Source organism: Dermochelys coriacea, chromosome 4, assembly GCF_009764565.3.
Source record: "Dermochelys coriacea isolate rDerCor1 chromosome 4, rDerCor1.pri.v4, whole genome shotgun sequence".
NCBI lineage: Eukaryota > Metazoa > Chordata > Testudines > Dermochelyidae > Dermochelys > Dermochelys coriacea.
Window position 1 is genome coordinate 40,882,363 of NC_050071.1, and position 27,776 is coordinate 40,910,138.

The window sequence follows — 27,776 nt, forward strand, 5'->3', positions numbered from 1 at the left end:
TTCTGCTTACACTGTCTAAATAAAAGCCCCTGCATGTGTTGTATGGTGTGAAGAGAATACAAGACTTTTTTTAAAACCATCTCTTCATAGAGACCACCTGCCAGTACCTATTAAAATGACATTTTAAAAAGGGTTTCAAACATTTGATGTGACAGTAAATGTGTCAGGTTGTAAAGGAGGCTGGACTGCAATTCTTGGGGAGTTGGTAGAGGGAGCATTACGGTTTTTAAAATAGGTTTGGATCCAAGCTTATTACAAGAAGTTTAAAATAATATTTTACTTTATTCCTTCAGTAGTTTCTTTATCTGAATGATCAGAAACATTAGCATTCTGCTGTTGTTTATTAATCTGAACTGTTAGGAGAATTATATGAATCAAATGGTGAGGACAAAAAAAAATGGAGCTTGGTCTGTGTTTCACAGCAAATAGCCCCTCCCCACCCCCACTTTTTGCAGTATTACATAATGCCTAAAGAATTTTCAGCAATAGCTGAAGCTCAAGCATTGACATCCACTGAGGTAAGATCAGAATATTCACATCCCCTCATGAAAAGAAGGGGAAAAAAGGGGTTGGGGGGGGATTTTTGCAGATTGTTGAGACCTTGTGCACCATTCACTTTTTTCAAGTTGCAAGAACATTTTCAGTTTTTCTGTGTAAATAGAAATTTCCCCCTAGCTTTCCCAACCAGTAACCCAGGGTAAAACCCTGGCCCCATTGAAGTCAATGGGAGTTTTACCATTGTCTTCAGTAGGCCCAGTTCTGTACCCCTAGTCTGGTGACAAAACTAGTCACAATGAAAGTTGGCTAGTCAGGGAGAAGAGCTCCAGCGGACAAAGCACTGTTTACACGGGGGTTAGGTCTGTATAACTATGTCACTCAGTGGTTTGGATTTTCACACACCTGATTGATGTATTTATACTAATCTATAAAGGTCTATGGGCCAGGCCAGACCAGACCTCTGAGTACCTTTCCCAGTCCAGAGTAGCAGCTATTTTAGTCTGTATCCACAAAAAGAAAAGGAGTACTTGTGGCATCTTAGAGACTAACGCATTTATTTGAGCATAAGCTTTCATGAGCTACAGCTCACTTCATTGGATGCATGCAGTGGAAAATACCTCATTGGATACATGCAATGGAAAATATTTTCCACTGCATGCATCTGATGAAGTGAGCTGTAGCTCATGAAAGCTTATGCTCAAATAAATTTGTTAGTCTCTAAGGTGCCACAAGTACTCCTTTTCTTTTTCCCAGTCCAGAAGAAGAGCTTTACATAAGCTTGAAAGCTTGTCTCTCCCACCAACAGAATTTGGTCCAATAAAAGATATTACCTTACCTACCTTATCTGTCTAATATCCTGGGACCAACACAGATACAACACTGCAAACAATAGTGAGACAAAGCCATATGTGTAGTGTGTTCACTAATTAAGAGCTAGAAAAATTGCTGGATTGAATGTAGAAAGTTCCAGAGGCCTTTAAATATTTTCTAGACATGGAGATTAGGGGGTGGAAAATATGTAATTTTAATTAAGATCTCAATTGCTGTGCTTGGCAGAGCAGCATCTCTTTTCTTCAACAGTCATTCTGTCCAGGTTTCTTTCTTTTTGTCTGTCTCTCTTTGTAATGAAGAAATGGATTTTGACAAATCACATGGCTTTGTAAATACATTGTGCGACAGGGTAAGTTCTTTCAGTAATGTGCTCTAACAGTAATAGTAACTGTTGCTCTTATAACACCTTTCATCCTAAAATCTCAAAACATTTTACAAACAGGAGTTACCCTAAGAGGTAGACAAGTAGTTTGGATAAGCTTAAAAAGAACGAAAGGGCCCAATCCTTTAGCCTGAAAAGCAAGCAAAGCTCTCATTAAAGTCAAGCATCTCAGTCAGCTAGTCAGTGGTAAAAATGGGTAATAGAACCCATGAGTCCTGACTCTAGACATCACTGCCTTTACGTTGTCATTGATTACTTGTTCTCAAAGTGTAGCGGAACCACTGAAGCTAAAATCGTAAGGGATATTTTCCCATTGTATTATATTTACTTACTATGAATATAAAATTAGCTAAGAGAATGCTTCTGGGCCTCTTTCATTTCCATAACCTCTTCTATTGATCTGTGCTAAGTTGATTTTGAAAGGAAAGTGGTAACAATGTGTGTACTCTGTATAGAGATGTTGGAACGGCACTGGTACCACAGGGGTTAACCCTTCCTAGCAGAGGAAGCCACGCCCTGGAAGCTCTGCTGGGCATGCTCCATCTGGAGAACAGATATAAAAGCCTGCAGAGCTGCTCAGTCTGGGCTGACTGCTAGAGAGGAAGGAGGTATGCTGCTAGCTCCTGAGGAGGAATAGCCTGCACACCAGGATCTGGAGGCCAGCCAAGCTGGGATGCACACTGATGCCTAGATGGAGTACATCATGGGAGGGGACCAGGCCAGAGAACCCCCCAAAGTGGAGAACCTGGTGTTTATGGTAGGAAGTGACCCAGGGGAACTTTAGAGGCTAATGGCATTAGAGCTGCACAGATGCTTGGCATGTTGTTGTTGGAATCCTGCTGAGGTGGTGGCAAGGGGAACTTGCCACTTCCAGAGCCCTGGGTCAGGACCTGGTGGAGAGGGTGGACCTCGGTTCCCCTACCAGCCCCCCTCCCATGGGAATCCTATGATTCTGGCTACTAGGCTGCACTACCTCATCTGTGAGGGGGATTGTATGGCCTTGGCCATTAGGCTGCACTGCTCCCATGTGGGGAGTGAGTTATATAGACCCTGGCCATTGGGCCACACCGCACTGACACTTGGGGTGAGTTATCTGGACTCTGGCCACTAGGCTGCACTACCTGGCTTGTGAGGGGGATTGTATGGACTCTGGCCATTAGGTGGCACTGCTCCAATGTGGGGAGCAATTTATATGGACCCTGGCGATTGGGCCATACCACCCAGATGTCTGGGGTGAGTTACGCTGGACTCTGTCCGCTAGGCCCACTATCCCTACCAAGGGGTGATTGGGTGGAAGGAGGCCATTAGGCTGCAACTGGCTGCCCCCAGAGAGATGGGCGCATGAACTTGGGAGTGGCTAGGTTCTGACACCCCATCCCACAAAGGGGTGGTGCGGTGCCAGGCCCACCTCAGATGTCAATGTCACAACTTTTATTGTTCAGGCTTTTCCTGTCTTTGAGGTTGTGTGTATGGTTGCTCATAGATGGGGATACCATTATGTCAAACCAGTGTCATGGAACCCATGAATTTTGTAATTTGTATGGATCCTGCTGCCACAAACTAACAGTTTGTCCATTCACTTTGATCAGCTACTGCACACTAATAGGTAGTTTGCTTTGATCTAGTCCTCTTTTTGAAACAGGACTACATCAAAGTGAACTAACACTGTTAACGTGGTGCAGCAGGGACCACCAGAACAGTTTGTTAGTTTGTTTGGCCTAGCTCTCTTTCAAAGAGGACTAGATCAAAGTGACCTAACTAGCAGGGTTTACAAGGTTGCTGTGACCATAGTGTGAAAATATTTATTTTCACCTCTGAAAGTTCTGTGAATTTTGCATAATTTTACTGTGACAATCTTTTCCAGTCAGAACATGGCAGGACTAGAAGTAGGCAAATGACTAACTTTTCAGCTGGCCCACAATTTTAGGTGTCGTCAATCCCAACTATGAAGCTCTTAAATGAATAAGAAGGAAAGCCAACATTTTCAGTAATGAGTTTCTGATGTTAGGCCCACACATCCTTATTTGAGTTCTTAAATAGGTGGTTCTCTTTCCAAAAAAAAAAAAATGAGCACCTAGTGTTATGTTCCCAACATACACAAACAGAATTTAGAGTATTTTGTTTTTATTTTTCTGGAAGATTGAAATGTAGCACTATATTTCTTAGAATTCAGAATGATAATACATATGAACCTAAAACCAGAAACAAAATAGGCTGCTCCCTAAAATAGAGCAGTATCACTTGCCTCACCTTATTTTAGGCTGGCTGGCTACAGACTGACTGCTGCTAGATCCAGATCACATGCCTCCCCACAGAACCTCCCATCCTGCAAGTAGGACTAGGAAACACTGAAAATTTAAAGTGACAGCTTACAGTTGTAACATAGCCTTCAATATGCCAGACCTACCACCTCCTATTGACATCAGTGGGAGCTACTGAGCACTTTTGCATATGTCAGAAATGGAGACTGGGACAGACTGCAAAGAGCAGGTAAAACTGAAGGTACAACACCAGATGCAGAGTAAATGTTAGTGGGTGTAGGATTGGTCCAGGCACTATAACTAATTAAAATATAGAACAGGACTTTTGAAGACAAGCCACACAGCCAGGGCTGATCTCAAAGAGCTCAGTGTAGTAGTTTATTGGTGTGGCATTCACATGAGGCCAACCTGAGCCATAGGACTGATTTAAGCATGTTCAGTTTTGACAGTCTGGTAATTACTGAATTTCTATTGCATGTGGATAAAAAGGGACCTGTCAGGCAGTTACACAGTTTGGACCATGGGAATTTGGACCATGATGGTTTTACTATGCCTATTTAAGGGTGTTGCTGTCTATTAAACAAGAAACTGTTGGTTCTAATATTTGATATTTGCTGCTTCAGATCTATTGGGGCTGGATGAGTGTCCTGGAAGCATGATGGTCTTTGAACACACCCTCCATAATGAAATGTTATGCAGTAGTTTCTGAACATCTGGGTAAACAGTACAATATTAACCTTTCAACAGATAGATTAAAAGAAGCTCTTGCTAACCAAAGCCATATTCATGGGTTGTCCTCAATTTAATGAAATTCCTCCAGTTTTTCCTCATTACTTTCAATTGTAGAATTACATTAAACATTTTCATTTCTTGGGGTTCTCTTAAAATAAAGGAAACTTGTGAAATTGTCAGCTCATGTGCCATGTTTTACCCTGAGCTACATGCTGTCTGATGCACTGTGAATTTTAGAGGCCTCTGATCTTTCATAACTATTTCCATTCTTATCTACACGTTTGAAAATTCTTCACCTATGGTCCCTATACATGTGATTATTATGACTCAGGCAATTTCCATATTCTCTGGTAGTAAAGATGTAAGTAAATCATTTCTAATGTTTCCTTATCCTTTTTGTGCTGAATTTTCCATTGTTTTATTATGTTTTACCATTTGTCTGATAGGCATATATAGTATTATAAGCTGATGATCTAGATGCTTTGATTTTGGGGTTTCATGCTCCAATTTATTTTATATTTAACACTTTTTAACCAGCTCTAATGTTTCCTTTTAAATATTTTCTTCTTTTTATGATTAATGGATAAAGGAACCCTGCCCCTAGTCAGCCTAATGTATGATGTTGAAGTAAGCTTGAAAAATTTTATATATATAATTCTGTAACTGTCACCCATGTACAGCCATTCATAGCTCTGAAAAGGTTAGATTTACAGCAATCAGAAGTCTAATGAAAAAGTAAATTACAATGGGGGGAAATTATCCAAGGGGCTAAGAGTTAAGAATGTCTTACTGAAAAACATTGGAATGTATGCTCCTGAATCCCTTCAGCCCTTTTGAAAGTCTCCCCAACATTCACAAGTGTATTTAAATGCCCATATCCATGAATTTAAGCTGCTAAAATAAACCACTGTTCAGATACATTTTAAATAACTGGAAAAAAAAAACCCACGAGGAACCTTCTTGTAAAAGAACCTTAGGTTTTTTTTTAAATTCTTGACATAGCAACAATTCTGAACATACACTTCCAAAAATCTTTCCCTTCCCCTCTCCCATCAGAAGAATGAAGGAACAATCTTCAACAGCTGCCTCAACTTTCTTGGTAATGCACTTAGTTTGCACAGTTCTTATATTGGTAACGCAAGATTTCAAATCCCCTGCTTTGACCAATGTGGTGGACTTTTTTTTATCCAGATTGCCATTATCTCCAAAACCACTTCTTGGTTTTCCATCTTATCCTGTCCAGAATATATCTAACTGTTTCCTAGGAGAGTTATTTTTACCCTTTTCTATTTTTTTGGTTTCTTTCCATTTCTCTTGGCCATCTACTCTGGTGTCCAAGCTCCATCTGCTTTTCTCCTCACAGACACAATGTCTTTCCTCATCTATATGCTAAACCTCTGCCTCCTGCCCTGTTGTGTCTGTTTGATTCTGTTATCAGTTCCATATCCTGGCCTTTTGAAATTCCAGACAGTGTGTAGATAGAGCCAAGTTTCAGTTATACTAATTATGTCATCTCTCTGAATCCATAGCCTGCAATCTTGCTTAGTGTGCCCTTAGCTACCAATAAATGCATTTCAATTTACTTCACTCTTTTTTTTTTTTCTTATGTTATGTCTACACTGCAAAACAAAGACAAACAAAAGATGCCTTACTCAGGTTAGCAGCTTAAGTTAACGTCTATAAGGGAGGCTGGGTTTGAATTTGACCCACTAACCTGAGTTAAAAGCTGAATTGCCATGTCTTTACTGGAATTTTAACCAACATTAGCTAACATTGGTTAGCTAATTTTGAGTTAAGAGCACATACTTCTAGACACAATAACCTTTCCAGGCTTCTGCTCTGCCCTTCCCTCCATTCCATCCACTGTGGCTTTGTTATATGGCTGTTACTTGTCAAAAGTATTTCACTAGGGGCAGGGCCGGCTCTACCGTTTTTGCTGCCACCATGAGCGGCTGAAGATAGAAGCTGGCACTGATTTGCCGCTGCTGCGGAAACGCCCTAAGGGCACACGGACTGCCGCTCCTTGCAGATTGCCGCCCCAAGCACTTGCTTGGAATGCTGGTGCCTGGAGCTGGCCCTGACTAGGGATAAGTGATAGTGTTGTAACATCGATGATCATCCCAGGCTACTGACGTCACATAACTAGAAATGGGCTTGAACTGAATTAATAATTTTATTAAGATATTGAAGTAAAAAGGAAATGGTACAGAGTTTAAGCATAGAAGTTTCTGGTTATCAGGGAATAAGGTACAGATTATCAAGGGGTGCAAAATTCGGTTTAGGAACAGGTAGTGTAAGGAATACATAATCTGCAATCTCCCTGATTGGGGGTAAAAGTTTAACAGGTCAAAGTACAGACATTGAGATATGGGGGTATGTTCATATAATGGCTATGTTCATGTGTGGAGTATGAGTGGATACGATGATGAAGATGGGTTTACCCTCATTTGGTACTAGACACACATCCACCCCCCCCCTTGAACTTTGGGAAAAATTTGCCTCCAGATTTGATAGTGAACATTTGAGTTTGGATTTAATCCTTGCTCAGCCCATTACAGAGAGAAACCTAAACACTGTCAGATTTATGGGAAATTAAAAATCTAACTCAGCCACAAGAAGATCTCAGTGATGTTGCTGAGAGGATTTAATTTAATAAATTACCAGGATTTATGGATAATATCTCCTGCGTTGGCCTTCAGCACAAGCATAAGACAAATCCATGACTTCATGCCAAGAGAAGCTCCTCAATGATTTTTTTTTTTTGGTTTGGTGGCTGTACCAAAAAGAAAGATGATTTAGAACCAAAGCTGATTTTTTTGTATCACTGGAACAAAAAATCCCATCATTGAAGTCAAACAATTTGACAATTTTTAGAAGAAAAAGTTGATTCAAATCCTGTTTACAACAGATTTCAGGAGCATCTCTTGTTCTTCATACCAGCAGGATATCAAATTGTGATGTAAATGACATAGTACTACCTTAAAGTGCACAATGGCACCTTTGGTGTGCACCAATAGGGTCTATATAGATCAGTTACTATGCAACATATTAGTGTACTTCAGAAATCACACCCCTGTAGTGCACATTACTCCACCCTGTAGACAAGCTGAGTCTGGGGGTTTGGAGGGGAGGAGAGACTATTTGTGGGGCTTGCTTTAAGTGCATGTGTCTCGTGACTGAATGCATTAGAGAAGCTGTTGTACAACAAAGTTTAGTATTGAGATTATCACACCACTTAAACCTTATCCAAGTCAAACTTCTCTTTGATCCATCACTTGTCATTTTATTTTCTTTTTTCCCATGGCCTGAGAATAAAGGCGGTAGCTTGCCTCAAGTTATAGACACATGCACAAATAGATTGACGTACATCACCTTGCCTCTACCTAATTTTATAGTTTAGACCAGGACTTAGTCATGCAGTCCTTGAGCGCTGTTCCATTTAAGCTGTGCACATACACAGATCCTAAATCCTGTGCACATGGCAAAACACCACATGCACAAAAATTTGCATAGAAGCACAACAATTTGCGCAGAAGAAACTTTTTGTGCACACAGCCTGTCAAAAATTAGAGGGAACATTGTCCTAGAGTGAAAAAGACAGTACGGAAAAATTTGGTAGGAACATTAAGAGATGTATGATATGCGATATATGTAACATCATTTGAAATGTGGTTACCAATGTCTAGGACTCCAGCCATGTGGTCAGTTTACAGATATCTACTTCTATAGCCGATTGATAGCTTCTCCCAAAATATTGGGTGAGTTTAACTTTACTGTCTTGAAAATTTCTTTATAGAATGAGAAAAGAGTAGGAAAGGAAATTGGTGTTAGTTTTCTTCTAAGTGATATAACATATACAGTGGATGGATGGCAGCTTGATCTTGTGTTTAAAGCCCAGAAAAGGAATTAGGAAATCTGGATTCTATTCTTTGGAGGAGACATGGTTAAAATGTGCTGCAGTCTGGATCTCCTCAGTCAGTAGATGCTCCCTAGTGTAGAGTAGAGTAGAGCAGCCTTTGGTTTCTCTCCCGTGTACTGAGATAGGGTAAAGAATTAGGGAGCTATAACCAGTTTCCTAAATGGTCCTGCCACCTCATTCTGCTTTGCCACAGTGTAAACTCAGGAAAAACTCAGAATCTGGCCCCAGAGTTTGACTTGGGCAAGTCACCTAACCACTTGGTGTCTGTTTCCTTATCTCTACAATAGAAATATTTATCTCATGGGTTTATTTTGAAATTTAATTCATTAATACTTTTAAAGTGCTTTGAAATATTGGATGGAAGACAGTCATATGTGCAGTTTATTGACATAATTGTTTTGTTTTATTAATTAATTGGCCTATTTTAAACCAACAATAAATAGCTAGTTAGAAGTTGCTTTAAGGATCCAAAATTTTTTACTGACAATACTGGAGATTCTTCAGAATGATCATTTAAGACCGGGCCTTGCTTGCTGTAGATGGTCTTCAATACAAGTCTCACAGTACCCTTAAATCGTGATCCATGAGACCATCTTCTCCCTTGTACCACTTCCTTTGAGCTGGAATCCTGCAGCAGAGGATAGTTCAGTACTACATGCCCCATTAAAGGAGTTTATACAGCATCCTTGTTCTCTAGCTCAGGGTGGGGCGGGAGACAATCTGGTACCTAAAAAGTGCTTCAGAAGACCATGAAGGGGAATACTGATGGCCTGGCAATGATTTATAATATTACTTGAATGATGCAGCAGAACCTTTCAGTGAGTGTAAAACAGAGTTGCCAGTGTCATATTACACAGCTTTCCAAACCACTAAACCTGCTCCTTGGCCCAGGCTTCTCTCCCTTCCAAGCCCTCATAAAAAACTATTACAGATGGGTATTGAGAAAGTACAGAAAAATCATTCAGCGTTCTAACAGCATCATTGCCTTAAGATGGGCTCACAGGTACTTTTTTTTTTCCTATAAGGGAAGTCTCTCTCCAACATGGTTTAATTCTCTCTTCCAAACTGCAAAGAGAATTTTATTGCTCTTCCTGGGATAAACAAGGGATAAAGTATCAAAAAGCTTATGAGCAGGATAGACTTCAGTCATTCTTGCAGTTGCAGGCACAGTTTCAGCTGCTGTGCAGAGAGCTTTGATGCTATTTTTAGCCCAAGTATTATTTGGCTCATGGGGTTTTAGGGTAACTAACTGCCCAATTTATCAGAGGACAGTTGTGTGTAATTTGGCTTCACTTCTGCTATGTATCTATCATTCCATCAGGGGCATATAAAAGCCCAAATGAAAGCAGACGTGGGAGACAGTGATTTGAGCTTGGAATTGAGGGCCGCAGTAAAGGGGCGATATACATATACACCGGAGACCAGATCTTGGCTGGTATTCTGTTCTTTTGAGCCACTCTGTCAGCACAAAGGAGATGGAGAGCTGGCTTAAAGGGCCAGTTGGAGATTTCTCTTACATAGGAGAATCACCAGGTGGCATTAATTTGGCATAGCTGCTTATACACTACTCACTCCTACTATCCAGCATAATGGATGCATCAGGGCATCAGAATGCTACATTACATGTCAATGGAATATCCTGCAGGGGGCATTACAGTAGGCAGAGGGTGGTGCGCTGGAGACTGAACTAGTCATAGTCACAAAATTTAAGGCAAGATGAGACCACCAGATCATGTAGTCTGACCTCCTGTCTATCATGGACCACCAACACCACCTGACACCATACACTAAATCCCTCAACTGAAATTAGACCAAAGTATTCCAGCCTACAGGATACTAATCTATTGTATGCCACAGGTAGAGAATAGGAGGGGACCGTCAGTGGCAGGGAACTGATTAAGTGAAATATACCCAGATACTCCTGGCAAGTGACCTGCATTCCATACTGCAGAGGAAGGCAACTCCCCCTACTCTCTCCCATAATCACTGCCAGTCTCACCTGGGGGAAAATTTCTTCTCCATCTCACATTTGGCAATCAGTTAGACCCTACCAGGCAAAAAGTCTTGAAAGAGAGGATGGTTTTTGCCACCGTAGAGCACCTGACCAGTGTCCCATCTCTAGCCATGGCTATCTCAGATCCTTCAGAGGAGGGAGACAAAAAACGAACAAATGTAACAAAACACCCCAAAGAGAATACATTGGGGGGCAGAGGGGAATTCCTTCCTGCTCTCCGCAGGTAACCAATCAAAGTCCTGAAGCAAGTTTTTTAGGAACATCAGTCATGAACCAGAAGTGACCCCCAGGTCGGCCGTGCCCTTCCTACACACATCATCATAAGCAACAATCTGACTGCTCCAGGATTAGCCTGGGTTGAATGGTGGCAGAAAGTCACCTATGCTACCCCGTCTCATATGTGGCAAGCTCAAGTGTTTCTGAAGATCTGGCCCTAGACAGCAATAACAATGACATATACAATATGGTAATATTTATTGCTGAATAATGCACAGACCACACAGCATTTACAAAGAAATAGGGTCAAGTAATACATCGTAGCACTGATGATGTGGGGAAGACAGCAGTTTAACTCTTTGAAGATTTCAGTGATGTAGTCCTAAATCAAAATATTTACTTGGGCCCTGATTCATGTACATTCTTGACTTTGAGTACGTGAACAGTATCTGCTTCAATGGGCTTGCTCCCGAACAAAGTTGTCCACAGGCTTAAGTTCTTGGCTTAACTGGGGCTTTAGCAAGCTGGCTAAGTGTCAAAATATACATACCTAGCACCAGAGAGATAAAAGTTAGTGCACAAGTAATAGATAATTCCCTATGATAAGTTAGTTTGTGATGAACATCTTCACTCTTCCAGGAGGCCTATATTGTAGTTATTTCTGCAATACCTGGAGCTCTTAATTTTAGGAATTTAGTAGATTACTTACCCTATTTTATGCATCTTTTTCAAAAAGGAAGAACATAACATTTTTAAATCCACTCTACAGTCTACTGAAAATATCTTTATGGGGAATTTGTTCCTCAATGAAATGCTGGATCTCTTGCCTCAAACAGGAGCATCTGACTACTGAATTTAGCATTTATTGGAAATATTGGGAGCAATTGGAATTGTGCTGAAATCTGAAACCACTCACCTACTACTGAGTCACAGTGATTATATGTCCATTCAAGTCATCATTGCTTTTTTCCAAGTATGTAGTTATGGCAGGTCTATCTGTATACGTAACTTTTATTGCATTGGTAATAACTATCCTTTGTCGCAAACGTATATGCAATTTACATTTATCCTACATATTATTGTTAGTGGATTAAATAATATTAAATAAGCTCAGTAAAATCCAAATAGAAAACAAGAACTGTTTAACTCTAAAAATCATGCCACAAATATGTACAAGCCCTTTGAGACTTGATTGGTGTTTGGTAATGACCGGCATGTTGAATAAATTAACCCCCCTCCCCTCAAATCTCACTTAATGGTATTGAAAGGCAGAAAATCTTCTTATAAAAAAAAACAAACAAACAAGTGTATGAGTTTAGCAAATATCTGATTTGGTTACACTCATGCCCTAAACCAAGATTAGATGGGTTGAGATAATTTTTGTATGATTTGAACATTACTGTCATAATGTGTAATTTAGTAAGACATTACATGTATAAAAAAAAACCTTTTAAAATCAATTATCTCAAGAAACTACTACTTGCTCTGTTATTCATACCACAAATAGAAATATATCTTACACAGAACATTAAGAGTTTTCTACATCCCTGGTGATGGTAAATTAAAACTGTCTCTTGATAGCCACTTCAGACTGGCTGCATACTTTTGTATGTTTCATACTTTGCAGTTGTTAAAACTTTATAAAGCCCCAAAACATATCCAAATGGATGGTAGCTGTGACCACCACTTGTAAAAACCAGGATAATCTAGCACAATACACAGACTATGGTAAGTGTAGAAGGGAAAACAAGTTCTGAATAGGAGACTCAGAACACAGGATCAGCCAATTCAGACATGCCAATTGTGCTTGGACAAAACTGTTATACACACCCAGACCTTCTGCAAAACAAAACAAACCTCAACCTTTCACCACCTTTGATCCTACTCAAGGGTGGTTTTAACAGCCTACAAGGTGATATTTGTCCCTACGTCTTTGCTCACAAAATGAGAGTTTGGCTTCCATAGTCTTTTTGGCAGGTTTGAGATACATAACCCATTTCCTTCTGCTATGAGGACTATAGTATCTTGGTAGTTTTATTTGGGTCTCATATTTTTCGATCTGTGATAATAAACTATGAACAAACAACTTGCTGTACCCAAAGGTAACCAACCCACAGCCCCACCGCACACCCAACCCTGCATGATGACAATGTTCTATCATTCTGTCCCCATTGGAGACCACCTCTCTCTCTCTCTCTCTCCACTCTGTGTATATAAAGAGGGAAATATGAATAAGGAACATGAGCAAAGCAGAATATCTGGTTGAGATAAGAGTTTCCTTCAGATTGTTGTTTTTAACTAACAGTCTTTGCTCACTTTGGATGAAGTCCACTAAGCACAGCTGGCAGCAATATACAGTGTGGGTTATATGGCTTTGCTGTGATGGACATGCAAATACATATTTTTTTTGTGCATACAAATGTACAGATATCTCAGCAGGATGATTGGGTAACAGGAGCCAAGAAATCAAAAACTTGGCAAGTGTACCAGTGGCTAAATCTATGGCTTCAACTCCCAATTACTTCCACATTAACCACATTTCACAGACTTCCAACTTGTGAACTATCTGTTAAAAACAATTGCACTAGAAGTTACAGTTACATAATTCATTGACTTTTTTCACCTTGTGATCCTTTGCAGAGACATTTGAGCTGCTACTTTGGCACACAATGTAACAGGCATGCTATACCTGCTCTTTGTTGCAACTACGTTTTTAAATTAATCCTGCCAAACAATAGTGTCTGTTAGCACTTTGTTGCATTTGAGGGTTTTTTTGTGTTGTTTTTTTAATTTTCTGCTTTGCAAAAGATGTATTGCTTGGTGTTTTTCTAACAGATTCTTATTTCATTCTATCCTGCTCTGTAAGTCTGGTTGAGGGTGCTGATAATTACTAATTGAGCTTTTTCATTTTTGAATCATGGCTAGAAATTGGCATAACAATTATTTAATTAAGCTATGAAGATTGCTATGAACTGCAAAATTAAACCAATGTTATGCCAAAGCTATTTCCAACTATCAGACTTGATTTAAAAACAGAGGGGAAAAGTTGGTCAGCAAAAACCAAATTCATCCTGGAATTTTTTGACCACCTGTAGCTTATCTATACAATGCCCATTCTATTGAATGGGGAAGCTAACATCCAGGCTTATGCCAAACCAGAAAAAAGTTATGATTGACCTCTTATTTCTTTAAAGAATGTTAAAGAAACACATTGTTTCTTTGTCTGAGCTCCATTTTGTAGCAGAAGTAACTGAGCCCATTTGAATAGTTAGTGTTGCATGTAAATGTGCTGAACAAGAACCAGATCATACACAAAAGAACAGTAGGCCCTCAATAGACTAGGCACATGATCAGAATATTAACCATGAATCTTGCCTAGGTAAAAATGCCTTTTGCTTGGTCATTGTGTATGAGAGGGTTTTCTTGCTTCTCTTTCTGGTATGTCTGGTGCCACAATCGCCTCAGGAATCTTATTTCATTCAGATGCCTCCTCTTAATGAGCTGATCTTTAGAGAAATAACTCTTTGATGCATAGCCTGTTGCACCTTCATCACTTACTTTCCTTTCAGGATAGTTCCTGGGGTATATGGCTTACTGCACAGTACATTCAGACCAGTTGCAAGAATATTTACAGTCAGCATTAGGAATGTTTTATTAAGTCACAATTTTACATTCCAAAGAATCTAAAAGTGGAACATACCCATCAACAAAGTTAGAGTTAGCAAAACACTAAACAGTGAGGTTAGTGTTGTTTGTCTAATGACACTCACATTTATCAATGACATTTTACATATAAATATGTTTAAAAAAAAAAAGAACAAGATGGGATAAGGCATAATACGGTGGTGACTATATTTAACATTTCTTTAAGTCTTTTCGACTTGTACCTCTGAGATTACTTTAAGAAGATTATATCATGTGGCTAAACACAGTACACAATTTCCTTTCCACATACATCTGGCATGGAGTTTACTTATGGAATCGTATTCGTGCAGTTAACCTGATAAGTGTGGAAATACTCAGAATGCTCCTTTGGTGAATTGGAGGTGCTTTTATAGCTTGTCTCCCTCTTGTAATTGATTTATGGTTTGTATGTTTAACTTTTTCTTCATCCATAAAGCCCATGGAAAGGCTATAGGCATCTTATCTACAATGTCAAAAAGCTTTATACACTCACAATTTTCTTATCTAGATTTCAACAATTAACTGATCTAGTTTTAAACCTCTAGTCTTCCACTAGAAAGTTTTGGGTCTGAATATGTTTTCTGAAGGAAAAAATAATGCAGAACTGAGTGTTGGAAGTATGAAGCTAGAACATGTATACTAAGTAGTGAAAGGCACAAGGGGGGGGGGGCAAAACCAGGAATACTTGTGGCAGTTTAGAGACTAAAAAGTTTATTAGAGCATAAGCTTTTGTGGGCTACAGCCCACTTCATCAGGTGCATTGAATGGAACATAGATACACACATACAGAGAAGGTGGAATTTGCCATGCAAACTATAAGAGGCTAATTAATTAAGATGAGCTATTATCAGCAGGAGGAAAAAAAACTTTTTAGTGATGATCAAGATGGCCCATTTAGACAGTTGACAAGAAGGTGTGAGGATACTTAACATGTGGAAATAGATTCAATATGTGTAATGACCCAGACACTTCCAGTCTCTATTCAAACCCAAGTTAATGGTATCTAGTTTGCATATTAATTCAAGCTCAGCAGTTTCTCATTGGAGTCTGTTTTTGAAGCTTTTCTTTTGAAGAATTGCCACCCTTAAGTCTTTTACTGAGTGGTCAGAGAGGTTGAAGTATGTGGTATGATCTGGATGAAAGCTAGAGGCATGTAGGTAGGAATAGCGGTCAGTAGGTTTCCGATATAGGGTGGTGGTTATGTGACCATCGCTTATTAGCACCGTAGTGTCCAGGAAGTGGATCTCATACCACTCGATCCATTGTCTACAGCCAAGCGCTACGATATAACCGCATTTGCTCCAACCCCTCAGACAGAGACAAACACCTACAAGATCTCTATCATGCATTCCTACAACTACAATACCCACCTGCTGAAGTGAAGAAACAGATTGACAGAGCCAGAAGAGTACCCAGAAGTCACCTACTACAGGACAGGCCCAACAAAGAAAACAGAACGCCACTAGCCATCACCTTCAGCCCCCAACTAAAACCTCTCCAACGCATCATCAAGGATCTACAACCTATCCTGAAGGACGAGCCATCGCTCTCTCAGATCTTGGGAGACAGACCAGTCCTTGCTTACAGACAGCCCCCCAATCTGAAGCAAATACTCACCAGCAACCACACACCACACAACAGAACCACTAACCCAGGAACCTATCCTTGCAACAAAGCCCGTTGCCAACTCTGTCCACGTATCTATTCAGGGGATACCATCATAGGGCCTAATCACATCAGCCACACTATCAGAGGCTCGTTCACCTGCGCATCTACCAATATGATATATGCCATCATGTGCCAGCAATGCCCCTCTGCCATGTACATTGGCCAAACTGGACAGTCTCTCCGTAAAAGAATGAATGGACACAAATCAGATGTCAAGAATTATAACATTCAAAAACCAGTTGGAGAACACTTCAATCTCTCTGGTCACTCGATCACAGACCTAAGAGTGGCTATCCTTCAACAAAAAAGCTTCAAAAACAGACTCCAAGGAGAGACTGCTGAATTGGAATTAATTTGCAAACTGGATACAATTAACTTAGGCTTGAATAGAGACTGGGAATGGATGAGTCATTACACAAAGTAAAACTATTTCCCCATGGTATTTCTCCCTCCCACCCCACCCCCCCACTGTTCCTCTGATATTCTTGTTAACTGCTGGAATTAGCCTACCTTGCTTGTCACCATGAAAGGTTTTCCTCCTTCCCCCCCCCCCCCCGCTGCTGGTGATGGCTTATCTTAAGTGATCACTCTCCTTACAGTGTGTATGATAAACCCGTTGTTTCATGTTCTCTGTGTGTGTGTATATAAATCTCTCCTCTGTTTTTTCCACCAAATGCATCCGATGAAGTGAGCTGTAGCTCACGAAAGCTTATGCTCTAATAAATTTGTTAGTCTCTAAGGTGCCACCAGTACTCCTTTTCTTTCAATGGATTATAGTTTCCTCAGGAAGTCAGTGTCTTAAAGATAGCTGGGAGTGCTGGTAGCATAGGGCCTGAAGAGGGAGTCCACATAGCCAGACAATCCTGCTGTTAGGGTGCCATTGACTGAGATGATGGGGTGTCCAGGATTTCCAATTTTATGGATCTTTGGTAGCAAATAGAATACCCGTGGTCGGGGTTCTAGGCATGTGTCTGCACGGATCTGTTCCTGTGCTTTTTCAGGGAGTTTCTTGAGCAGATGGTATAGTTTCTTTTGGTAATCCCCAGTAGGATCAGAGGATAATGGCCTGTGGAAGGTGGAGTTAGAGATCTGCGTAGCAGCCTCTTGTTCATATTCAAACTTATTCATGATGACGACAGCACCTCCTTTGTCAGCCTTTTTGATTATGATGTCAGAGTTGTTCCTGAGACTGTTGATGGTGTTGTGCTCAGCATGGCTGAGGTTATGGGGCAAGTGATTCTGCTTTTCCACAATTTCAGCCCATGCATGTCAACGGAAGCACTCTATGTAGAAGTCCAGTCTGTTTCGCCCTTCAGGAGGAGTCCATGCAGAATCCTTCATTTTGTAGTGTTGATAGGAAGGATTCTCTGGGTTGGTATGTTGTTCAAAGGTGTGTTGGAAATATACTCCTGTTTTGTTTTTTTTGTTTGTTTTTTGTTTGCAGATACAGACTAACACGGCTGCTACTCTGAAACAAAGGAGAGTGGTAATTCTTGGGTTTATTTAAATATTATTGTTCACTACTGTTATTTCATCATGCCAGTACATAATGAGATGCCATTCATTTTGGGAGGTAGTGTGGTGATTTGAAGGAATTTTTTTTTTTTTTTTCAAGGTTCATTCAAGCATTAGTGGAGGTTAGGAACCATGCAAGATTATAAAGCTAATTTCTGACCTCCGTAAAAAAGTTTAAATTCAAACTATGTCCATTGGCCTCAATGAAATATTACACTGTATTAAATTAGAGTAATGGATTGGAATCTTGTGTATGGAATGCAAAGCCTCACTGTATCCAGCATTGGTAAAAACAGAATGAAAGGCCACAGGCTTGGCTTGACAAAACATGAATACAGACTAGGGGAAATTGCAGATGTCAATCTACAAATGCCAATCCATGACTTTAGATTCTACATCAGTAAAACAGTAATCATAGGCGGTAATGCCTTTCTTTCAGAAGATATAAAAAGAGCTGAGATTAATGACAGGGTGGATTTCTGTTGTTCCAACCATCATACTGTAGAAATTATAAGGCAGGACAGTGGTGAGAGTTGGTTACTTGAATTACAATTACTCAGTAACTTTCTTCCCCCTTTTTTTTCCCCTTTAAAATTGGGACCATTTGGATGAACATCAGTAAATCTTATTGCTTTTGTCTTTTGCAGATGTTTCCCGATTTATTTCTATGTAATCTGAAAAATGTAACTTTGCTAAAAACTTTTTACAAGTTCTCAGGAAAGATGCCAATTGTTTAACATGCTTAAATTTAAATTACTTGATTTGGCTTTCTCATTTTGTTTCAGATGAGCAAATGGAGACAAGCTATGGTGTCAAAACCTTTTCAGATTGAGTCAAAGAACCCTTCATTCCCCTCTGCTGCCTTTCCAATCTTTGCCTTCCAGAAGTCCTCCTATTGCCAATCCTTCATCCACCTTTGCAGAAGGGCTTTAGGGCCCAGTGAGTTTATGTGCTAGGACTTGATCTTCCCCCCCCCCCCCCCCACACACACACTTTTAATTCTTTTGTGATCTAGTGTGCACCAAGGAACAACTTAGTTTCTATTGCACGTTTAGAGCATATGAAAATTCCAATAGAAGTGCTGGAGCATTCTATAGATTCAGCTGGACACTGCACATCTTATATGTACATATAAGTAAGAACATTCAGGTGTGGAATTAGGTTGTCATTTGGGGCTGAAAAAGAGCTTACCTGAAGATATTCTGCTATTTAGCTCACTCCAATGTAGGCATTCTGTCATTAGCAGGGATGACGGTACAATGGCTTCTCAACAATGGTGATACCGTCATTGCCAGAAATAGACTTCTCCTCACAGCAGATGTAGGGAGAGAACTTTCTGAGATATGGGTCCTTCATAAGTTTCAGAGAGTTTGTTATCTGGACTGTATCCAATCTGTTGTGGATACTTATCCATACTGAACCTTTGACTATTTGAGATTTTCTGCATTTTTTTCATCCAGTGGGAGTTTAGAAGTCCAGAATGGAGCAGCAGAGGGTGAAGGAGAGTTCATCCATGAAACAGTCATCCATATTTGCTGGGGCAATTTTGTATAAGCAACAAAGTAAATGCCGAGACTAAAGCTGGGGGAACATTTGCTATTGTACTAGTCAAAAATAAAAAATCCAGAAACACCACGTAGGTTTTACTATTATGGCTTATTTGCTATATATTTAATTTTTAAATAAAAGGGAATAGAAACAATATAAAGTTTTGGGAGGAGAAACCTCACAGGAGGTTGGAGATATAAGGCCAATCTCCAGGGAACTGTCAACAAGTCATACTGTGTGAATGGACCACAAGGAATAAGTGAAAATGTGATTGTGAGAGGCTTGATGACAATCCTAGGCTGAATTCTGCTCTCACTTACACTGGTACAAATTCTGAGCAACGTAACCGGCTCATTAGAGTCACTCTATTTGCAATAAGAGAACTGGAACAGCGTTTAGCCCCCTGTATCAAAACACATACATCCCCAAGGTGCATATGTGCATCTGTTTTTATATTTAAGTGTTTTCTTATAAAGTTTAACATTTTCTTGCTTGTAGCCTCAGGGATATTTGAGCATGAATAGTCTTTTTACCATAAAAAGGGAAGAGTTAACAAGGGGCTATGAGGTGTTATGGCAAGGGTAATGAGGTGTATTTATTGGAACTCTGCACAATAGTTTGCACACCCAGTGAAAGAGGCAGAATTCATGTTTCACCAGTTTCTTGTGGAAGGGGAAAAAATGAAGCTTTTCTCAACAGTGATTCATCAATCTGTATGTATGTGTGCACAGGAAGTCATGAGCCACAATCTTTGACATGTTAAAGATTTTGAACTTGGCCAGTGTTCCAAATCCCCTGCTGAACATGGATGGAAATCTACTGCTGGCAAACCTTTGGCTGTCACAAATTTAAGCGATTACACTCAGTCATATTTATATTCCACTAATGGTAGATCAGTCTTAATAAAGACAAACTCCTCTACTAGTTTCAGTTACAAAGAGAATTATGTGGTATAATGACAGCAACTACTAGACAGTGTGCATTTAGCTTTCTCACCAGTGGGAGGGCATGGACAAATTCTTCACAGCCACTTTTATAAATGATAGATGTATTAGCCCCTCTTCCTGCCAAAAATATACTAGGAATTTGGCTTTCAGGCTCTCCAAATTTGGCTCAGCCAAGCCATTTCGCTCTGAAATCTCGGTAAGTAGCATTTTGCTGATTCATTATTTAATCATCCATATTACCCCAACAAGATTATTAAGAATAAACCACATCCAAAACGCCCATGTGAGAAGAAAGACTTGCCATCTCCAGACAGTATCTTGATTACAGATAACAGCCAGATTTTTATGTAGGAGTTTCAAGGTGAGGCAGACCAAATAGTATTCCTCCTGTCTTCCACTTCCTATGATCAGCTAGTCTTTAGAGTCTATTGCTTTCTGGAGTAAAACAGAAAATAGTCTGCATGTGTGTGTATGTGTACATAATATTAAGAGGCTGGACAAGTTTCTGAGGAAGAGTGATTCCTACAGGAATATTTTTTATCAAAAGTTTTGTTAAAAGGAATATTTATCAAAACTAACATAGTTGGGGGGGGAAGACTTTTTAAGATATGGGATGGCAATCCAAAGAGTAACTTTATAGCTCCATGATAGTGTAATACTTGTGGGGTTTCATAGACCCTTTCTGCCCTTTAAATATGATCATGTTAAAATATTTCCTTTCAGGAGATTCTAGGAAGTGTTGTCAGACTGAAAATATCTGAGATTTGCACTGGTTGTGACCAAAGTGTGTACAGATTCTTCATTAGGTCATGAATTCTGAGGAATGTCATCGAAATGGAAAGATTCAGTATTTGGGCATTTGCACAAACAACAAATTTTTTCAAAGGTATAAAGGCACTTAATGATCTTTACAGGCTTAAATATTATATGTTACATCAAAAGCCATCATTAAGGGTGTGATTTTTTTTTATAGAGCTACGTGATTAACATGATGCCTATACTTCTATTCTCAGCTGGTGTAAATCGACATAGCTCTTGACATCTGTTGTATATAACTTGAGTATGTAATCCCGTTTTCATTACTATATTTCCATATCTGTTACCACAGAGGTGTATTTCCTTATATCTTCTTCCTATGATCAAGATGCTGCTCAAAATGTCAAAACATGGTTTGCTATGGTGTTTCTCTAAATATTAATATGCCATAGAGGGGATGACTTAGTTATACTTAACCTGACTGATGATTTCTCACTTACAGCTTTATTCTTTTTGGCAGGGATTGTCTTTGTTCTGTGTTTGTACAGTGCCTAGCACAATAGGGTCCTTGTGACAGGGTGCAACAGACCTTCATGGCCCTGCTGGAGGCACCCTGCTCCAGAAAAGGAGCAGTGAAGGTGGGTCCTCCAGGCTTGCCTAAAGAGGCTGCACAGAAGCAGCCAATCCGAGCCCAGCAGGCTCAGATAAAAGGAGCTGCAGGGCCTTAGTGGGTCAGTTCCTGACTGGGATCTCCCTGGCCACAGGAGCTCAACTGCCTAAATTTGCTTAAGCTGACAGAAAGGACTTGAGAACTTTAACCTGTTGAAGAGGCTCAGGGAAGTAGCAGCAATGAACTGAATGGAGCAGTATGTGGCTGCTGTTTATACAGTTCCTGGGTCAGAACCCAGAGTAATTGGCAGGCCCAGGTTTTCCCACTGTTCACTGACAAAGTGGTGTAAACCCTGAAAAAGAAAGGAAACCCTGTTGGAAAGCCCAAGAAAAGGGCTGAATTTAAAGGGCCCAGAGCCAGGGTTAAAGACCCAATTGAGACCAACAGTTTTTGTTGGACTCTTTGCTACCCTGGAAGGGGTTCATTTTGACTTTATGACCCAGCTGGAGGGCCAAGCCACCAAAGACCAGCTATGCGAGGTTGACCATCTACAGGAGGTGCCAGGAGTGGAAAAAGGACTGCAGTACTGCATGCAGTAGCAGGAAGCAATCAAGAAGCGAGTGCTCCCTGTTATAGTCCTGGTCCATAACTAGAGCTCCTAGGTGCTATTACTAAATACAAACAGAGTTCAATAGTGTGACCAGCAAGTGGTTCATTGTAGCTAAAGAGTGGCTGGAAACAGCAGCATTTCAAGTACCAGTACATTGGACTTCCAAAGATTTAATCAGCTGTCGAAAATCCATGTAATCCAAAAACAAAAATATTTAAAATCTGAGCATCACTAGTTGTCTAATTTTTATGATGAATTGATGAACAGGATAGTGTTGTGGCCAAATAACATCTCCCTTCAAAACTCTGTACTTTTACTAGTTCTGGTTTTGCTACTGAGTCTGTGGCTAAAAGTAATTTGCTACTGTGCTTAAACTTTCACCTCTCCTGAATTATAGTCCCAAACCACATGAGTGAACAATGAGGATAAATATTGTGTGCTATTTCTCACCAATTTGTATATAATATATTGCACAGCCTTTCAAAAATCCTACTAAATTTATTATACAAATATTTTCTAGTCTTTCCCCCAAAGTGTGAGGTCCATAGTATGAAAGCATGTAGAATATATAGCTGACGGCTGTGAATTATGAGGCTCTAATTCTATTGAGGGGCTCTGGTGATGTCATACAAAACATGAAAACAAAGTGTTTGAGTGGTTTTTGAGGTTACAAGAACCTCTTGAAGGGAGGTATAGTCCTGTTTCCAAATGTATTTATGTTGTTAATCTGTAAAATACATGGGCCTGATTTATAAAATCTTGTTGCATGACATCTGGAAAGTTGTTCGTTTTTTGTTTTTTTGTTTTTTTTTTTTTTCCCTCATAGCTCTACATTATTTTTGAGAGTCCTTTTCACCTTTTATAAATGTTTCCCTGTCCTCATTCATTCTGAAGTCAAAATGATTTGACATTTTGACAGCTGAAATTTTTTTTTCTGGGAGAGAGGCCACTTAACAAAATTCAGATTCATCTACTACTCTATTCTTAATCATTTTATTAGGTCATGTATGAGAAAAAGAGCCTTACATACATAATGATCAAGATAAGTTGGAGCACAGACTCCAGGAAACAAAAGTGCTAATTTATCTAGATCTGAGAAGCTCAATTTTAAAATTTGAGCTTGTGGGGTTTAGTGGTAAGAGGTAGTTCTACAATGCCTCTCACCAGTTTAACATGCTTGGTATGGAGAGATGGGGCAGATAGCACCCTTCTCCAGTGTTATGTTTAATAAAGATGCAGCCTGCCATTTAATTTCATCCCTGTGTCTGTTTGACCTGTGTGTCCTGATCAAGGATTTCTTGTAGTAACAAATCTAGACTGTAAAACCCTCTCCATTTTGAAAATGCCTGCCCCATACACCCATTTGAATGGAAGATGGTAGCTTTTTCTGTGCCCATCATAGAAAAGCCAGAAGTCACTTTCCAAAGAAACTGTTTTAAATAAATCACATCACCAAGCCAATGAAACTTGTTCAATTTCCATCAAGCTCTGAAGCTGAAGAGGAGCTCCCTTGACTTCTGTGCAGCTTCTGTCTGTGTGCACCTCACTGTAAGATCAGGGCCTATGTTGGTAACATACATGTTGATGGGTCAAGAAATGCAGTAAATTCATAATCTTAGACTTCTTCTATACTCACTTAGAGTCAATTCTGCATTAGATCTTAAGTTTCCATGCCTTTTAAAAAAAAAAAGTGCTTTATGACCAGAGCTTTTCTTTTCATTTTTGTCAAGCAGAAACACAATCTTCATAGCACCACATCTGAGTAAATTAAAAATTCCTTCATTACATTTTGGAGAGAGAAAACACTTTAAAAAATGTTATTGTATGGTACCTTAAATATTTTACCCTGAAAGTGATGGTAAAAAGAATTTAACTATGGTAAATAGGGAAACAAAGGTCTCAATATTTTAAGGAAAAGGAGTATATGGTATTTGAAATAATTGTATTTCCCAATGATAGAGCAATTACGTTTTTGCTTTTAGTTGTAATGCTTTCTCTTACTATCAGTGGCTGCTAAATATGTCCCCATCATTTTTCAAGGGCGTAACTTGCAGCAAGACAGCAGTAACAATTGCGTATTGTTTTCAAATAAGATGCCATTTTCCTTTCTGGCAGACTGCAATGGGTTTTAATGTGTAACATTTGTTTAACGGAGCACGCAGATGCTTCCTTGACAATTGCAAAGGAAGAAAAGAGAGGAAAACCAAAAGATAAAGAAAATACAAATAGCAAATGGGAAACTCAACTTCCATGACAATTAGTCATATCAATACCTCGTACACAAGGATCTTATGTATATTTTTATCTGCTCTGCTGGATAAAATATCTGATAGTAAAACTGTTTGCAGTGGGATAGGTCATCACATCACATCTTATTGTGCTGAAGCATTGACTTGATTTTTCAAAAAATGTAGCAGTACAAAAAGCCTTTATATTTGCTACCTAACCCCCCAAACCTGATGGAGGTCATAGTATGTTGGTTTTGTATTCTTCTTACTGACAGAGCAGTATAGATTTTAATTTTGATTACACATGAGTCACTATGCTAGCAAAGGCTAGCTATCCATTCATAGTTAATGACTGTACAAGTATCAGTAGACAATACTTTTCTTTCCTAGCAAAGAAGAAATGTGTAAAAACTTGCCAAAGGTTCAACGAAATAAACAAATCTTTGTTGCAGGGCTGGTGTTAGCAATTTAAGTTAGGACAGGTCTTGTGACCAGGAAGTCATAACAGGCTACAACTGGTTGGGTGAACCTCTACATCAGCTGCGATTCTCGAGTCTCTGATGCTCTCAGCATATCAGGACCAAATATGTCTTTCAAGAGATGCATTAAGCTAAAGCTAATGCTATGCAGCTGGACCAGGTAGGTTGCTTCTCCTTATTTTTGGGGGGAAATTCAATTTTATTCTAACTATCCATCTATCCATCTACACTTTGCAGAGGTTTATTATTTTCACTGTTGAGAAAAATAGTATCCTGATCTTAGTACTCATGAATTATAGTTAGCTTATTTAACACCACCACTTTGCACTTAGATACAAAGATGGCAGGCACCTTAAACACCAAGGTAAGGGAGAACTTAGAAATAGGGTAAAGATAGATCCTTTATCTGAGATTGTCTAAATGCAACATCTTTGGGGGGTAAATATTATTTCTAATTTATGGATGTGTCATATGCAGAACTGAGGGGTAAGTTGCCCAAGGTCACAGAATGACAGATTATGAACAGAACTCGGATTTCTGGACTTCCGTTCCCATGTTTTAACCACCAGACATCCCTCCTTCCCGGTCATGAAATAAACACTAGTAAATCATTTTAAGGCAGATGCCATTTGCACAACAATCCTGTTTGGGTAAGTGTCTAGTAAAAAGAAAAACTTATTTAACAAGCTTTTCAAACTCTGAGGCTGTGCTTTAGTTTTAGATCATGGTATGTGACGTCCCTCTCTGATCCCATTTCAGGAGCTGAGACAAACTGAAAAGCAGTGATATTCTGATATGGAAAACTGAACATCTACCCAAGGGCCAGGACAGTAGCTATTCCTTGTGGCCTCTTTAGCCCTTTACTACAATTGGTGAAAGCTGATTGACACTCTTTATAACATATACAACTTTCAGTATAAAAGAAGCACTCTCTAGTAGTTACAGCACAAAAACAAAGGAGAATAGATTTGACTGTCAAATAGTTTTAATTTGAATCGAGGGCTGTACTGTCTAGTATTCGCAAATATTGATGCGGCCAAGAAATATTACACTTGCAATTCTGTTACCCACATGCTTTCCAAAAGTTTGCAAGTTGACCCCTGGCTTTTTAATGAACAACTATATCCATTCAGAACTTTTGTAGCTCTTTAAAATGACTATGCTTAAAGAAGGCAACAGGAGTTAATTTCAGTTCAGCAAGAGAATGGGACATCATATCCTGACCTTGGAGCACATGCTTTGAGATGAGAGCCCCCCCCTTTTTTTTCAGCCCTCACATAAACAATTCAGTGACACACAAAGTAATACACAGCTATCATTTTGTTATAGATGATAGACGGGAGAATTGGGTGGTTTTAGAAGTGCTTTCTTGGATCAATCAATAACTCTTGCTAATATCATACTCAGAATCATCTAAGGAAAAGTGACTCCCAAAACAGCTACAGATCAGGAAATACTTCCTCATTATTACCACCAGAAACCAAGAATGAATCCATTGGAAAAGAAAAACAAAAAAAAATTGTTACATAAAACAGAAATGTCCAGATCAAATTCCACAACAGGTGCACATTTCTTTCTGCAGGTTGTTAGTGTAAAAATCAAAGCATTTTCTTTGAATTTATCATGTTTGTAAAGTGTTTTGAGATTCTTGCAATGAAGGCATCCATTTAACTATTTAAATCTAATGAATTTTTAATTACATTATTTGTGTGAAAAGCTTTATAGAATACTATGGACCAGATTTACTGGTGTCCTCTGTTTGCTTTGTACTGCTTTGGTGAAGCAAAGCAGCCAGAGACCCTTTTAAGCTGGGTGTACAGCTGCTTCAGGTCACCAGAGGATACCAGTGAATATAGTCTGTTTCTATGAGGTTGATTTCATGGTAAGTGATTGTATCAAAAAGAATAAAGTAACTGCAGGGTAATTTTCAATGTAAGCAGAGTATATGCTTCTAAGGAGAAAGTCAACCTGATATTCACATTTAAGTTTACATTTTGAATCCCTATGTGTGAGTGGGATAAATTTTAAACAAAAGTGCCCATTCCTACTAATTAAAGACCCAAACTCTGGTAACGTCTCCTATTAAATAGAGCTCACCACTTTTACTGGCGTTTTTTTTTTTTCTATTTTCAGGTTATGTGATTCTTTGAGCCAAACATTCATTTTAGGAAGGAGGAGGCTGCAGCTCTGGAAAACGCTGGGACTGGGATTTTTAAAGGAGCCCAGGAGAGAGAGGTGCCAAAATCCTTTGGCTCCTTTGAATTTCCCAGACTCAGTACATTTGGAAAAATGATATTCTGTGGAAGGCACGTACTGGATTGGAACGGTTGCATGGAAGATAAAATCCTGGCCCCATTGACTTCAGTGAAACCAGGATTTCATCTAAGATGCACAAAGTGGGCCTGTCAGCTGAGACATATGCATGTTTTGCATGCATGCCCAACTGCATGTCTGCAGCGTGGACACAGGTACTTTGCCAGTGCACTTTACATACCAGGCTTTCTGGGTTTGATCTAAAGCTCAAGGAATTCTTTCCATTGATTTCAGTGGATGTTGGATCAGGTCCCTAAATCCCCACATCTAGTCTTCCTTCTAATGCAGAATAGCTTTCTACATTGGTTTATTTTCTAGGGCTTTGTTTAGTCCAATATTAAATTTCTCAAGGCATAGGGCTTCTAGTTCCCACTTATTTGGGGAGGCTGTTCCCCAGTGCAATAGATTTCACTATAGCAATTTATCCTCCAGATATTCAGCCAAAATTTTTCTTTGCTTAATTGCATTCTGGTATTTCCTCTGACCTCCATGTGTCATTTTTTCTCTTTTTCCTTTTAGTGTTTAAAGTATTTTTTTCCCCGATTAAAGCCGAACAATTATCAAC

General features: G+C 39.4%; 1 long non-coding RNA gene across 1 annotated transcript; it reads left to right on the plus strand.

Moving 5' to 3' along the window:
• The first annotated feature begins 2,297 nt into the window (after positions 1-2,297).
• Positions 2,298-27,776, plus strand: LOC122459964. The gene is made up of 3 exons (XR_006280958.1): positions 2,298-2,468; positions 24,872-25,058; positions 27,032-27,776. It is a non-coding gene; the product is annotated as an uncharacterized LOC122459964 (long non-coding RNA).